Source organism: Panthera onca, chromosome D4 (genome assembly GCF_046562875.1).
Source record: "Panthera onca isolate mPanOnc1 chromosome D4, mPanOnc1 haplotype 2, whole genome shotgun sequence".
Lineage (NCBI taxonomy): Eukaryota > Metazoa > Chordata > Mammalia > Carnivora > Felidae > Panthera > Panthera onca.
The window spans coordinates 69,761,266-69,775,568 of NC_138351.1; the positions used below are offsets into that span (position 1 = coordinate 69,761,266).

Consider the following 14,303-nt stretch of genomic DNA (forward strand, 5'->3'; position numbering starts at 1 on the left):
TTTCACATCCCCGGGGTTTATTCTACTTCCTGATTCCCTCTTTCCCAATCCCAGAGCCTCAATGTGCCTGTCTGGGGGCCCAGAAGTCTCCCACTCTCTCTCTCTGCCTCAGACGCTGGCCTTCAGCCTACCCTCCACACTAATAATAGATCTTTGTGAAAGGTCCATCTGTTCCCTCTTCTTACTGCTTGTTAGCTTCAAGCGCTCCCCACGGTCCTCAGAAGGAAGTCCTCAGCATGGCATGGCGGGCAAGGCCCTCTGTGACCCAGCAGATCCCACCTCACCTGTTGCTATGACTCTCCTCACCTCCTTCACAATCCCTCCACTGAGCTCTTTCTCACCTCCCAACCCTGGCCCTTCTCTGCCTTTCCCCTGTCTTTGTCCACACAGCTCCTGCTCACCCTGAAGGATTCTAGTCATGTCTCTCACAGCCAAGGAAGTCTTCCCCGGAATGCTTGCCTCCCCCTTACCTGCTGCCCTCTGGGCTCTGAGAGCAGCATCCTGAGTTTGTATCTACCTTTCACACTTACCAAAACCATTATTGGTCATTGGTTTCTCTCTCTCTCTCTCTCTCTCTCTCTCTCTCTCTCTCTCTCTCCACTGACCTAGGAACCTAGGACAGAGACTGGTTCTCCTTCCTCTGAATGTCCCTAGCAGGTCTGGAAAGTACCACACGCAGACATGATAGACGGGCATGACGGAATTTTATTTCAGGACCCTGAATTGCTTTTGCAACTGGGAAAAGACACAGAAGTCATGGCTTCCTGTTTTTCCAAGACTTCTAAACGTACCCGGGAAGGTGCTGCACATCTACTTCTAGATGTTTTCGAGGTACTAAGAAACTTGTTTTGTCTGTAACTGTACTGGGTGGGAAAAAAAAAGTCTGTGTTTATGTTTCTCAAGTAAGATAATTAGGTAGAAAAGCTTCACATTGTATAATTCCATAGATACTTATGCTGCTCACTAGTCACAAAAATAATTGAGTATGCCTCATAAAAATGACTTAATTTCACAAATGAGTTGTATTCAAGTAAATATTTACTTCTAAATGCAATTTTGTTGAAAAACCTCTCAGAACACTTTCATTAAGCTCACATAATGCACAGGCTGTGCAGTTATTAAATCATTATTCAGAGGGATGATAATTTTTAAATAAAGAGAAACATGTTTTCAATGCATCAAACATTCATTTAGGGCTGCTTACATGCCAGGTCTTGAGGTGACCACAATACCCTTGATTTCTTCCATTAGCCATTCTCTCTCTCTCTTTCTCTCTCTCTCTCTCTCTCTCTCTCTCTCACACACACACACACACACACACACACACACACACACACACACACACACACTTCATAAGCAAGTCCAACACAGAGCCATGATCTCTTACTTTCTCTCCATCCACTGCTCCAGCCCTGGCTGATGACCACTCACGCAATCATGCCTTTCAGTGGACTTCAACCTTTCCTAATTCCACTCATCATCTTTCAATCCATTTTCCGCACAGTGGCCGAGCAAACTTTGTACAATTTAAACCATATTGTAATGTTCATTTGTTTAATACCTTCTAATGGCCTCCCAAATTACCTAGAATAAACTCCAAACTCCTCACCATGGGTGACAAAGCCCCACAGGACCCGGTCACTACCTGCTCCTGATGCAACACTGTCCCCGAAAGCTCTAGGCCTCAACTGCACTGGGCAGTTCTCTCCACCTTGATCACCCAAGCCGGTTCAGTTCTCACCTGAGCAATTCTGCAATCACTGCTCCTTCTCCCTAGAATGACCTTTCCCCAGACCTTTGTATGGCTGACACCTCCTCATTGCCTCAGCTAGAACCACGTCCCCTGAGAGAGCTTTTCCTCCTTCCACTCACTCCTTCTACCACACGACTCTGTTTTATTTTCTTCACAGCACTTCCCTCTCGCTGAATGTGGCTTGCTTGTCTATTTTTTATGTTTGCCTCCCCTCCACAACCCCTCTGAATAAATATCTCCATGAGAATATGGATCTGGCTTAGCTTGTTCACAGCAGAGTCCCCAGGGCTTAGGATGGTTCCCAATCCAGTGTACATGTTCAATAACGTTTGTTAAGACACGACCATTCCCATTCGTGAGCCATTTTCATTTCTCCTCCGGCTGTCTTAGGATATTCTGTAAAATTATTGATAAACAATGTATTCCCAACACTTTAGATAATGATACATAAAAAATAGAACACCTCTGGCAAACAAAAAAGAAAATGAAGACTTTCCTAGCTAAAGAGGGTCTTCTGATGGTGACGAAGTTCCCCCAAGCATAGCTCCACAAGGACCTCTGTTTTTCTAAGAAATTTCCTGTCAGTATATAGCTACTAAGTGGTCAGAGTATAGCTGAATTTTAACAATGCATTTGAAGATCCCTTCTATTTTTTTAGTCTTAATTTTCAGAGTACGAGAAAGAAAAATACAATTTAAACATTATCGCCTCCTCACCTGATGGAGGTCCTGGAAACTGAAATAGGCCAAAGGCAAACATAAAGCAGGAAGAAGAAAGATTATGCTAGACTAGCGACTACCTGCCAGTGGATTGGACCTGCAGAAATTCAGCCCGCTCATCACATTCCTAAGCATTCACACAGATCGTGATGTAAATAAATACACTTTGGGCTGGGAGGGGGAAAAAAAAAAAAAGACATGACCTCTGCTGGAAAGATCATTTATTTGTAGAATTAACGTGAAAACAAGGCAATCTGAGACAAGTGCTGTCATGGGGTGAAGAAGCCCTGGCTCCTTCCCCTCCTCACCCCTTGACTACAAGGAGAGCATCCCAAAGGGTTCTGTTTTCCTCCAGGTCCTTCTCCAAAATGCACTGAGAGCTCTGTGCTATCCTCACCACCTTTAAGGATAAAGCATTAACTCATTAGCACCCATACAAGGTATTTCAAGTTCTGGCCCAGTGCAGCTCCAAAGCCTTGCTCTGGCCCTCTCCCTCCATGAATCCTTTGATCCTTTGAAACCAAACACTTGTAGGTGCCAATCACCCTTGCTTGGCCTTTCCTCCATGTTATGAACATCCTGTTCTCTCTGCCTCCAATTCCACTCTCCATTTCTTAGCCCAGCTAACACATATTCCTCGTTCAAGGTTCACTCCAGATGATTTCCCTTCTAGAAGACTCATGCTATTTCTTCCCTTCACCTTTACTTTCTACCACAGGCTGGGGTGGTGCCTCCTCGTTGTTTCTATAGATCCTTGTGCTCAGACCCATCCTAGGAGTCATCCCACCTGTCTCCAGATCCATGATCAAATGCCACTCCAAGGAAGGAGAGAGCACATCCTACTCAAACACAGCATGATGGGAAAAGCTCCTGGAGTTACTATTTAGAACACATTTAGCCAGCTTATTCTGGAGAAACGGTGAAAGCTGAGTGGGGTGGCCAAAGAAAGACAGAGGAGTGGGCAATGGAAGGATGGCTCAGAAATGCAACTTCTGGCTTTAGTTTGCTCTTTGAGTGTTTCTCTGTTAGGTGCCATGACACTGTTTTTTTTTTTTTTTTTATTAAAAAAATTACTAAGTTTTTAATTCCAGTATACTTAACATATAGTGTTATATTAGTTTCATGTGTATGATATAGTGATTCAGCAATTGTGTGCATTACCCAGTGTTCGTCGTGATAAATCCACTCTTAATCCTTTCCCCCTATCTCGCCCATCCCCCCCACCTCCCTTCTAGCGACCATCAGTTTGCTCTCTATAGTTAAAGTCTGTTTCTTGGTTTCTCTCTCTCTCTTTTTCCTTTGCTTGTTTTGTCTTCAATTCCACAAGTGAGATCATATGGTATTCGTACTTCTCTGACTTATTTCACTCAGCATTATACTCCAGCCCCATACATCTTGTAAATGCCAAGATTTAATTCTTTTTTTCTGACTGAATAATATTCCGTTGTATAGCTACACCACTTCTTTACCCATTCATCTATCAATGGACATTTGGGCTGCTTCCATAATTTGACAATTGCAGATAATGTGGCAATAAATATAGGGGTGTACATATCCTTTTGAACTAGTGTTTTTGTATTCTTTGGGTAAATACCCAAGAGTGAGATTACTGGATCATAGGATAATTCTATTTTTAATTTTTGGAGGAAACTCCCTACTGTTTTTCACGGTGGCTGCACCAGCTTGCATTTCCACCAACGGTGTATAAAGCTTCCTTTTCTCTCCACATCCTCGCCAACACTTGCTTCTTATGTGCCATGACACTGTTCCTAATGTGGCAGACCTTATGGAAGAAAGTAAACGGAAACCATCTATGTGTCTCTTCTCTCTCACCCAATCTCCTTTTCAAGCAATGATAGGAGAAACTCTTCTGCAGGTGGCTGGGGTGGTTGGAGTATACTCTTCAGGTTACACTTGGTTTCCAGTGCTGAAACCAGGCTGTTATTAGCACCATGTCTCCAAAAGCTGTGCCAGTTAGAGCGGCCCTGTCTGCAAGTGTGTCTGTTTTCACATACTCTACACATGCCACCTGCTTCCACACACATTCTACACGTGTGTGTGTGTGTGTGTGTGTGTGTGTGTGTATGTATATGTATTTTCAGGTTGTATAACAAATCATTCATTCATGTATTCCGCCATATGCAATTTACTGAGACACACGGGGTACTGAGAATACAAAGTTGAGTAAGTCCAAGAGTAATATTTACTATGCAGCTTTTCCATTTTGAAGAATCTTGGGGTTTTTTTTATTGTTGTTTGTTTTTGTTTTATGTCAATCGCCTTGAACGGACAGTGGAATTGCGCTCCTTACTACCGACTGCTCTTCATCTCTTAACTAGGAGTGTTCTTTGTGGCATTTCATAATTAGGCCCCTCACTTTTCCCAGAGAAGATTTCGTTGTACTTTTTCAAAATTGCTTTGGTGGGGCTCCAATGAATCTCCCTTCCTTCATGTGCATACCAGTCTCTTGAGAAGCTTTCTCTGCCCTTGCCCTTCTTGGTATTATTAGCGATTCCTTGTTCAGTGTCCCATAACACGCTGACAGTGCATTTCTCTCACTTGATTGAGATGCGTTCGGTCGCGTGTCAATCGGGAAACTTCTTTTCCCTCTGAGCTCCAGCACCTCTGGCTTGGTACCCAGAGGCTGCTCAGTAAACGTGGCCCTGAATAAATCTCATCGGGCACAGATATATCTGCTCTGCTCTGGTGAAGTCATCGTCTCCTTCAAAAGAGCACATCGTGAAGTCTGGAAGACAGACGCGTCATGTCAGCCTGTTAATCACCCCAAATCGTGGAGCTGTGTTCTGCCTCGCTCTAACGACCTTGTGGAGATGTACGGCCTGGCAGCCATTGGTGTTGTGAGCTCCACTCATAGTCACCATGAGGAGGACCCCAAATGAGCCCCAGATCTGAGTGAATGGGAGGACGTTAATGAGTGGCCTGGATGAATTAGACAGGCCTGGTTTGCTTCACATTCGGCCTGATCCGGTTTCCATGCATCTTAGAAAAATAAGGACAAATATTTAGGCAATGTTGCAATCCAAATAAAACAAAAATGTTTTGTGATGTATGTGTGGGTCACTGAAGGAGCATATAGAGTGCATACCAAATGCCCGCCTGGGGAATTGTTGAAGGGAGAAGCTGGATGTCTTGAAGGATTTGGCAAGAAGACAGCCGGGAACTGTGTGCAGCCCATCAAAGCATCACGATTCCGTTTCTCAGCTTATATAACACAGTGGAAATGAGGCCCTTGGCTTCCTCACAGAGGAGAGGGAGACTGACAGGCATGAGCATGGATCACTTTGGCACTGCTTATTATTCCCGCCACTACTTACTGCCTCTAATAAAATCCACAGCCTGGCAGTGTGTTTACCGCCTCACAACATGAGGTCTCACCGAAGGAGAGCAGTACGTGGCCGAACTAGCATTTCATTATCTTTAATGTGGTAAATGTTAGGGACCTGAAATGCATCAGAGAGGCAACAGCTTAATTAGACACATATTTCTCCATCAACTCATTGTTTATTCAATGTGGCTCACTCACAGACAGGGGGAAAAGTCTAAAAGGCAACCAAACAAAGGAGATCCTCATTCTCCTCCTCACCCGTTCAGTTGTGCTTTAATGGGAGCCATAAGTGAAGCAGACAAGGGGCTACAAGGAGATTTTCTTTGCTTTGTGTGTTTTTTTTTTTTTTTTTTTTTTGAGAGTGTGCAAGCAGGGGAGCAGCAGAGAGAGAGGGAGACAGAGGACCTGAAGCAGGCTGCGCACTGACAGCAGAGCCCGAGGTGGGGCTCGAACCCAGGAGCCGTGAGATCATGACCTGAGCCTAAATCATGAATCAGACACTCAACTGACTGAGCCACTCAGGTGCCCCTAGAAGCATATTTTCTTCACTGCAAGGAAATACACGGAGTTGTTTTCAGTAGTGTACTTGAGCAGTAAGCATGTGGCAATTTATTTGTTCTCCGAACCACTATTCTTCTGAGATACTTTCTACTGTGAAATGGACACATGCAGATAAAGGAGTTAAACCCACAGACACAGAGTTTACAAAATGTTGTTGAATACCCATTTACCACTACCCATTTGAAGACATGGTCACCAGCACCTGAGAAGATGCCCTTCCTATTCATGATGCCCATACCCCCTCCCATCTCCCATGGTCCCCACCCTCCTGACTCTTATGGTAATAGTTTTGTTTATCTTTCCTGTTTACATTTTTCTATACCTCCTGAAACAATATACTCCTGAAACAATATACTCTTCAGCTGTTTTAAAACATCACATAAATGGATTTGTTGTGTGTATTCTTTTGAGTGCAACTTCTTTTATCCTACATTATATTTTTCAGATTCATGCATGGTGTTGTACGGATCTGTAGTTCATTTCTTCTTTATTGCTACATAATATCCCATTATGTAGCTACTCTGTGACATATTGATCCATTCTACTGCTTAGTGAATATTTACACTGTTTCCAATTATTGGCAATTTGGACCAATGCTGATATAAATATCTGTGTTGGAATTTCCTAGTACATATATGCACATACTTCTCTATGGTTTACACTTAGGACAGAGATTTCTGGAGATATGGTTATTCTTATCTTCAACTTTGATAGATATGGAAAGCATTCTAATATAACGAATATAATATGATAGTATCTTTGATTTTAAAAAAAGGCACTTTACTTTAATGGAGGTAAATATACTATGAAGCCCAAATGGTCAGATGACTGAAGCTTACTGTAGGAATTTATCATAAAAAGAAAAGACATCATAATGTCACTGTGCCTATTTTATCAAGAGGACAGCGGCTTTCCTTTACTGTGACAATTCTCTTAGCTCCTTATTCCAGGGGTTCAAACTGGGAATGGGAGGTCATAAAATGGGAAATGTACCCATATTTGTTACTCAACCAAGAACATGTATTTTTTAGAAGTAGGGTGGTTTTCTGTAACACAACGGAAGATAAAATTGGCCTTCTGGTATTCATATATTCAAGGTTTGAGAAGAATAAATGAAGGCATTAAAAAAACTCGACAGGTAGAAAATGCTTGGAAGAAGCGAGATGAGCACATGCATTCTGAAGAAGAGACACATGATCTCAGCACCCCAGTCTCAGAACGGGCCTGGCAGGGAAGAGAAAACAGACCTACATAGCAAGACTTTAAAAGAAATATATGCATTTATTTCACAAACATTGTGCTAATTAGGTGCCAAGCACTCTTCTGGACCCAGGAGAGAGGTCTCAGGGAGTCATATGTCAGAAGAATTTCCCAGCAGGTGGAATGCCTCATCAGATGTAGACCCCTTGTCTCTGGAAGAACAGGGCTTCAGAGAATGCTTTATGAGCTGTGTCGGGTAATTCATACATGGAGCACAAGATCTGCTCTGTCCTTACTAACTGTGTGGCCATGGGCAAGTTACTTAACATTTCTGGGCCTCAGTTTTATCATCTAGAAAAGGAGAAGCGATAGTTAATAATATACCTTCCTCATAGGGTTGTTGTAAGAACTGCACGTGTATGGGGGCAGGTGCACGTTAACATGATGCTTGACACATAATATGCACTCAGTATATCAGCTTTTTCATTTGTTATTGTGGTTATTCCAGATGACCTCAAAGGTAACTTCAGATACCTACCTTCTGTATTTCCACTCAAGTGGTAAGCAGAGCAGATGTTTTTGGTTTTTTTTTTTTTTTTTTTTACAATATTATCTACATTCTGTCTGCTCTATTTTGAGGTGCATGAGCTTTGGCAAGTCAAAACCACTTCTGAGCCTCAGTTGCTTCTGAGGAAAGAAGAAGAGGAATCATAGCTCACCAAAGCGTGGCTGGAGTGCTCAATGGGTAAGCGATGTAAAAGTGTACCATGTGCCTTGGGATCCAACTGGCCTGAATGCTCTCCCTGTTCCTAGGCAAGCTGCTTAATTCCCCTGAAATTCCATTTCTTTTTGGTAAAATCAGGATAATAATACCTGCCACAATTTAATACAGTAAAGCCTCTGGAATGGGCATAATCTATAGTAAGACCTTCACCTTTCTTTTTTTTTCTGGGTTGCTGTTCACTTTTCTATAAAATGGAGAAATGCTGCCAGTCTTTTACAACTTACAGGATTCTTGTGGGTATCAAATAAGATAATGTTAGTGAAATCACTTTTAAAAAAATGTTTATTTCTGAGAGAGAGTAAGCACAAGTTGGGGAGGGACAGAGAGAGAAGCAGGCTCCAGGCTCTGAGCTGTCAGCACAGAGCCCAATGGGGGGCTCGAACCCACGAACCATGAGATCATGACCTGAGCTGTAGTAGGATGCTTAACTGACTGAGCCACCCAGGTGCCCTGTGAAATCACTTTTTAAAGTATAAAGTGGCATGACAAAAATAATTTAAATTTGCAGGAACCTAAATAGTACACCAGGATTTATATTGCTCAGCTTTTTTTTTTTTTTTTGAGTTTTTATTTATTTATTTTGATACAGGTGGGGAGCAGAGAGAGAGAGGGAGAGAGATAATCCCAAGTAGGCATCATACTCGGTACAGAGCACAACGCAGGGCTCAATCCCATGAACGTGAGATCATGACCTGAGCTGATATCAGTTAATTGATCCACAAAGGCACCCCTATACTGCCTAGCTTTATTTGTGAATATGTGAATATGAAAAAAAATGCTTTTAACATTCAAGATCCTTATAAACATTGTATTCACTTATTTATTCAGTGATTACTCAATGAACATATGCTACATCAGAGTATTTTCCTAGTAGAACTGTCTTTTGAAATTATTCTGATCTGGTTCAAAAGATAATCTTATAGCAATAATCAGAGAAAGATGGATTAAAAAAAAAAGAAATTGGGATTAAGGAAAAAGTAAGAGCATATAAAAATAAAATGAAGCCAGAGGCAAGATTAATCTGTGAAATCTAAGATATGAATCTATATTCTGATAAGGATAGGCTACGTGTTTTATGCATAGGAGACAATGCAAAGAGAAAAGCAATTGGTTATTGGATGTTTTTCAAAGTCTCATCCATTGACCTTGCATCAGAATAACCAGGTACGCTTATTTCCTTCACGTGACCACCTGAGATTCCACACATGTTCGCTTTATGAGCATTTCACAGAAGCCCTGATGCCTTAATGTATTGAGTTGTCAAATCATCATGTTGTACACCTGAAACTAATATAACACCATGTTACATCATTAAAAACATTTTTTTAATTAAAAAAAAAAAAAGCCCTAATGCCTATGTAAAACTGCCCTGCTATGTGAAATTAAAGATACAAGGAATAATACCGATGGAACCCTTGGCAAAACTTTTGGAAAATAATTTGGCAAAAGTGCTAAAAATATTAACAGCCAATATTTGAAATGCTTACATTTTTTTTCCTAAATAGTGTTTCAATCAAAAGAAAAATAAAAGAACTAAGAAATAAAGATGATAATTGCAATTCTAAATGGGTTAAATTGAAAACAACCTAGTTGTGCAAAAATGGAGAAACACCCAGTTAAAACATTAGAATACCTTTTCCACTGATTACTCTGGAGACATAAAAAATGATAATCATGACTTTGGCCAAATTGGCTCAGTTTCCCCGATGAAACTTGGAGGGTGGAATTTAAAATGACTGCATTGATGTAAAATATATAAACTGAAGACTAGAAAATAAAAAATCAAAATAGTATGATGTTGTATTATGGATGTCCTAAGGATGATTTTATTTCCCACTTTTTAAATTGCTTCTCATTTTGGTTTGGTTTGGCACTGTGTGTGCTTTTTTACTCCAGATGGGCCAGTTTTCTATCTCCATCACCATGCATTATTAGAAAATTAAGAATCAAGCTTTAATTATTTCTACTCTTCCTGTTCTGGACAAGGTTATGGTGGAAATAAGCAGTGAGGGGAATAGGTAAAGCTTAATATCACTGAGAGAATCAAAAACGTCCATGAAAATATAAATTCTGTTCACAACCCTCAACATCTCTTGAGTTTTCTTTTTTTTTTTTTTTTAAATTTTTTTTTTTCAACGTTTTTTATTTATTTTTGGGACAGAGAGAGACAGAGCATGAACGGGGGAGGGGCAGAGAGAGAGGGAGACACAGAATCGGAAACAGGCTCCAGGCTCCGAGCCATCAGCCCAGAGCCCGACGCGGGGCTCGAACTCACAGACCACGAGATCGTGACCTGGCTGAAGTCGGACGCTTAACCGACTGCGCCACCCAGGCGCCCCTCTTTTTTTTTTTTAAAGCATGCTTTTCTTGGCAGCTGAGTTTATCAGCATATGTAAAAATATTATCCAGGGTGCATTCTGTATTTTCATAAATGTGACATGATAACATCCCTTAAAGAAAGGGATTTGGTGGTGAACTTCCATCAGTTTTCACTCGTGGGACTCCCTGAGGCACCTTCTATGCCATGTCAACATTGTCCCCCCACCAGCAAAGCTGGGAGATATAAGGAGAGATAGCATCTCAACATCTTGTCATCATTGCCTTCCTCACCCTCATTCCACCAACCTTCTTCCCCTGGTGCAGGCCAAAATGACAGGAGGAAAAATGTTGCTGTTATTGCCTTTTTTTTTTAAGGGAAATAATGTCAAAGATAAACAATGTTTACAGATTTAACCCAAATGTTAGTCATAAAATGATATTCCAATGCTTGGATGTGTAATAAGGCATCTAGCGCCAAGTTAATACTGTCAACAAAAACCCTGTCCAACTTTCTAAACTGTCTTCATCTGAACTAGGGGCAGCTCTCAAGATACTATGAGGGATAATCCCATAAAACAAGTCAAAGGGCACATTTGCCTAGGTTTTGTACCAGTAGAACCTAATTTTTCTCCCATTACAAGAGAGCATAGAGTTCTTTGGAGGATAATGTGGGTGGAAGGGGGAGGAATCTTCTTCAGCCCTTCTTTCCAGAAGAAATAAAACATTTGCACTGGACTGCTCTTTTCAAGATCAACACTACTATTTGAAAGGTATGTAAAACTCTCTTTTTTAGCCACTAAAACATTGCACTTAACAGTCATGTTCCACTCAGTGGTGGTGCAAAGAAAAGATACATGCTGAAAATTGTGCCATGAGCCAGGCATAAGATCCTTGGGTCTCATACTTCTGAATCTGGGGTGGACAATGGGATTCACAGAAACTGAAAAGTTTGCTCAGTTTCCTTGAGGCAGCAGCCTGAGCTGAAGTTACTACCCTTTCTCTAATTAACTTAGCGCCTATAACTTTCTTTTAAATTTTTTTTTTTTTCAATGTTTTTTATTTATTTTTGGGACAGAGAGAGACAGAGCATGAAAGGGGGAGGGGCAGAGAGAGAGGGAGACACAGAATCGGAAACAACGCCTATAACTTTCTTCTCCCCAAAGAAAATTTAAGTGGCTCAATTCGCTGTCACTCAGTATGGAACGTCTATGTTGGTCAAAGTTCCCACCGAGACATCTCAGAGGTAGCCAGCCTCCCTCCATTTCACCTGTCCAGTCGGCTGTGTCCAAGAGTAGAGTTGGTTTTTCTCAAAGCACGCTGGGACAGTCATAGTGAATTATGTAAAAAATATCAATTTAACACTCTCTCATCCAAAGGGTTTTGTCCATGTGGAATTTTTGGCTCTACAATTCTCCTGAAGTCCTCTTTGTTATAGGGAGATGGTTCCTTGGAGATGGTTCCAAGGGAGAAGGGTCCTTGGAAGATGGATTATATGGCACACCAGCCAATTCCACGCATACACGTGAGGCTTTCCTGTCCCCTTTGTTGCACTGCTTGTACTACAAGAAGGGGACAAGGCTTGTTTTCCCTGGAATAGTGTGGGACAACTCTTCTTAAGTAATTTTAATAATCTTGCTCACTCCTTCTTGTTTTTTTCAGAGTCCACTAGAATAAAACAATTTAGCTACGACAGAGATGATATTTAAATGGTTTCCTCTATTTATTGTTGGTACTAAACTTAGGGATAGAGAGACTCTGAAAAGCTCTAAAGTCCTTCCTGATCTCCCCAAAATGTTTTTCATCGGTAGATGGAAATGCACACTACTTTGTCTTTATTCCCTTATAGCACTTAGCACCGTCTTAAAATACAAATATTAGCCAAAGATATCCATATAAGATGGTGACTTGAGAACAGGATTTAACTTCTCTTTTCTTACGTCCTTATTGAATTGTCACCAGATCATTTTATAAAAATTAGTAAAAGTCTGTACTTGTGCATCCTAGGGAACGATCCCTCTATAATAGGGACCTCTGCTAAATGAGACCAAAGACTGAAAGGAAGTTAATGAGAACTAACTTGTCAGTCCCATGTCTGAGAAAGCAAATAAGTGGAGGAAATCCATGACAGCCCCTGAAATTTCCAAAGAGAGAAAGGCAAGAAGAAGATACAGGGTACACGGGAGCTCTGCGTTCAAACACTGTTATGGTAATTATCATAGTTTTGACACAGCAGCTTTGCCAGAAAGTTAGTAAAGGAGCAGACTTTTGCTCTATTCTCCAGGCTTTGGTACCTGGCTACGGTCATACTTTGCACGCAGACCAGAAACTGCGTAGTCCTCTGACTACTTTATCAATCGACTGGACATAAACACTCACATCAACTTACCCTCCAGCCTGTGATGTGGGGGAACCAGATAAACGGTGAAGGGAAGCTTATTTGCATGCCTGGTAATTTTTAATTGAAGAAGGGGGTCGGGGATTGGAGGAGAGGAAAGCCATCTTTTTTTTTTTTCCCCCAAATGGTCATAGTCCTGGCAGAAGGCATAAATCACATAAATCAGCATAAAAGAAAGAAAGTTGGACAGAGACAGAAAGAAAGAGAAAACTCCCAAGAGTGGAATACAAATATTCCCTTCCTGGCTCCATATTCAGTGACCAGGTTGGCAACTAGAAATCAGCATGGTGGAAGTTTTTACACTACAGAAATAGGCAAATGCTACATATCAGGTCTTTCCCTCCTACCCTCTGGAGAGCCTGTTGTTAAATATTTACCACCACTGGATTAGAAGCAAGCTTTAAAAGGAAGACGAGGTCGCAAATTTATTAAGCACCTTTGGTGTGGTCCTTGACACCCATGCAACCTTGTGATATAGTTATTATCACCCAACTTTGCAGCATAAGTAGCTGGAAGTCATAAGAAGTTAAATTATTTGCTTAAGGTCCCACCCAGCGAGAAAGAGGCAGAACTTGGACTCAAACCCAGCTTTGTCTAGCTGACTCCAAAGTCCACGGTCTTTCCACCGCACTATGCGGTTTTGCTAAAATCCAAAGTCCGTGATTCTGAGATGGCTCACTGACAGCACTTGCTTATCACATTAATTCTCCTTAGCATTTTTATTTCCCCCAGTGACGTTCAGGCATCTGAAAGGCCACTGTAGCACTTCCAGCACATTCATCAGTCTTGTTCCCATGGCTCCAAAGTCAGCCTCCCCATTAAGATCCTTCTTCAAAGAAACCATCCCAGAGTCAAGCAAATCAGAGTTCAGTAACCACTCTGCATTTTCTGACATTGGGAAGATATATTGCTACACTCGGGTGACTGTAATGTTTAGAACAGCTTTGGAAGAGTATTGTATCAATTATATTATCCCTCTGGGAGCTCTATCAACATTAAAATGTCTTATGAGACTAGCTAAAGACTTGAACAAAGAAAACCTCTCCTACGAAGGCTTCCTCATATTTTATAGTTGTTAAGGAAAAAAGAAATCCACCTTGCCTCTCCCTTTGCACATGACACTAGGATAGATGGCTCTTCTTGGACTATTTTAATCAAATTATCTCAGAAAATGAGACCCCATCTCAGATTACCTCAGACCAAAAGCAATGCTGTATAGAGGCAAT

The 14,303-nt window shown here is 41.3% G+C and overlaps 1 protein-coding gene across 2 annotated transcripts in view; it reads right to left on the reverse strand.

Annotated features, from left to right (window-relative positions):
• Positions 1–14,303, reverse strand: part of LOC132663107 (uncharacterized) — a 514,936-nt gene that overhangs the window by 243,610 nt on the left and 257,023 nt on the right. Inside the window, exon 1 of one of the 2 annotated variants that reach the window (XM_078436605.1) lies at positions 186–564. The exons of the other annotated variant lie outside the window; for it this stretch is intronic. The gene's annotated coding sequence lies outside the window, so the exon portion shown is untranslated. Of the gene's footprint in view, positions 1–185; positions 565–14,303 lie in introns of those variants that run through there. 2 annotated transcript variants of the gene reach the window in all.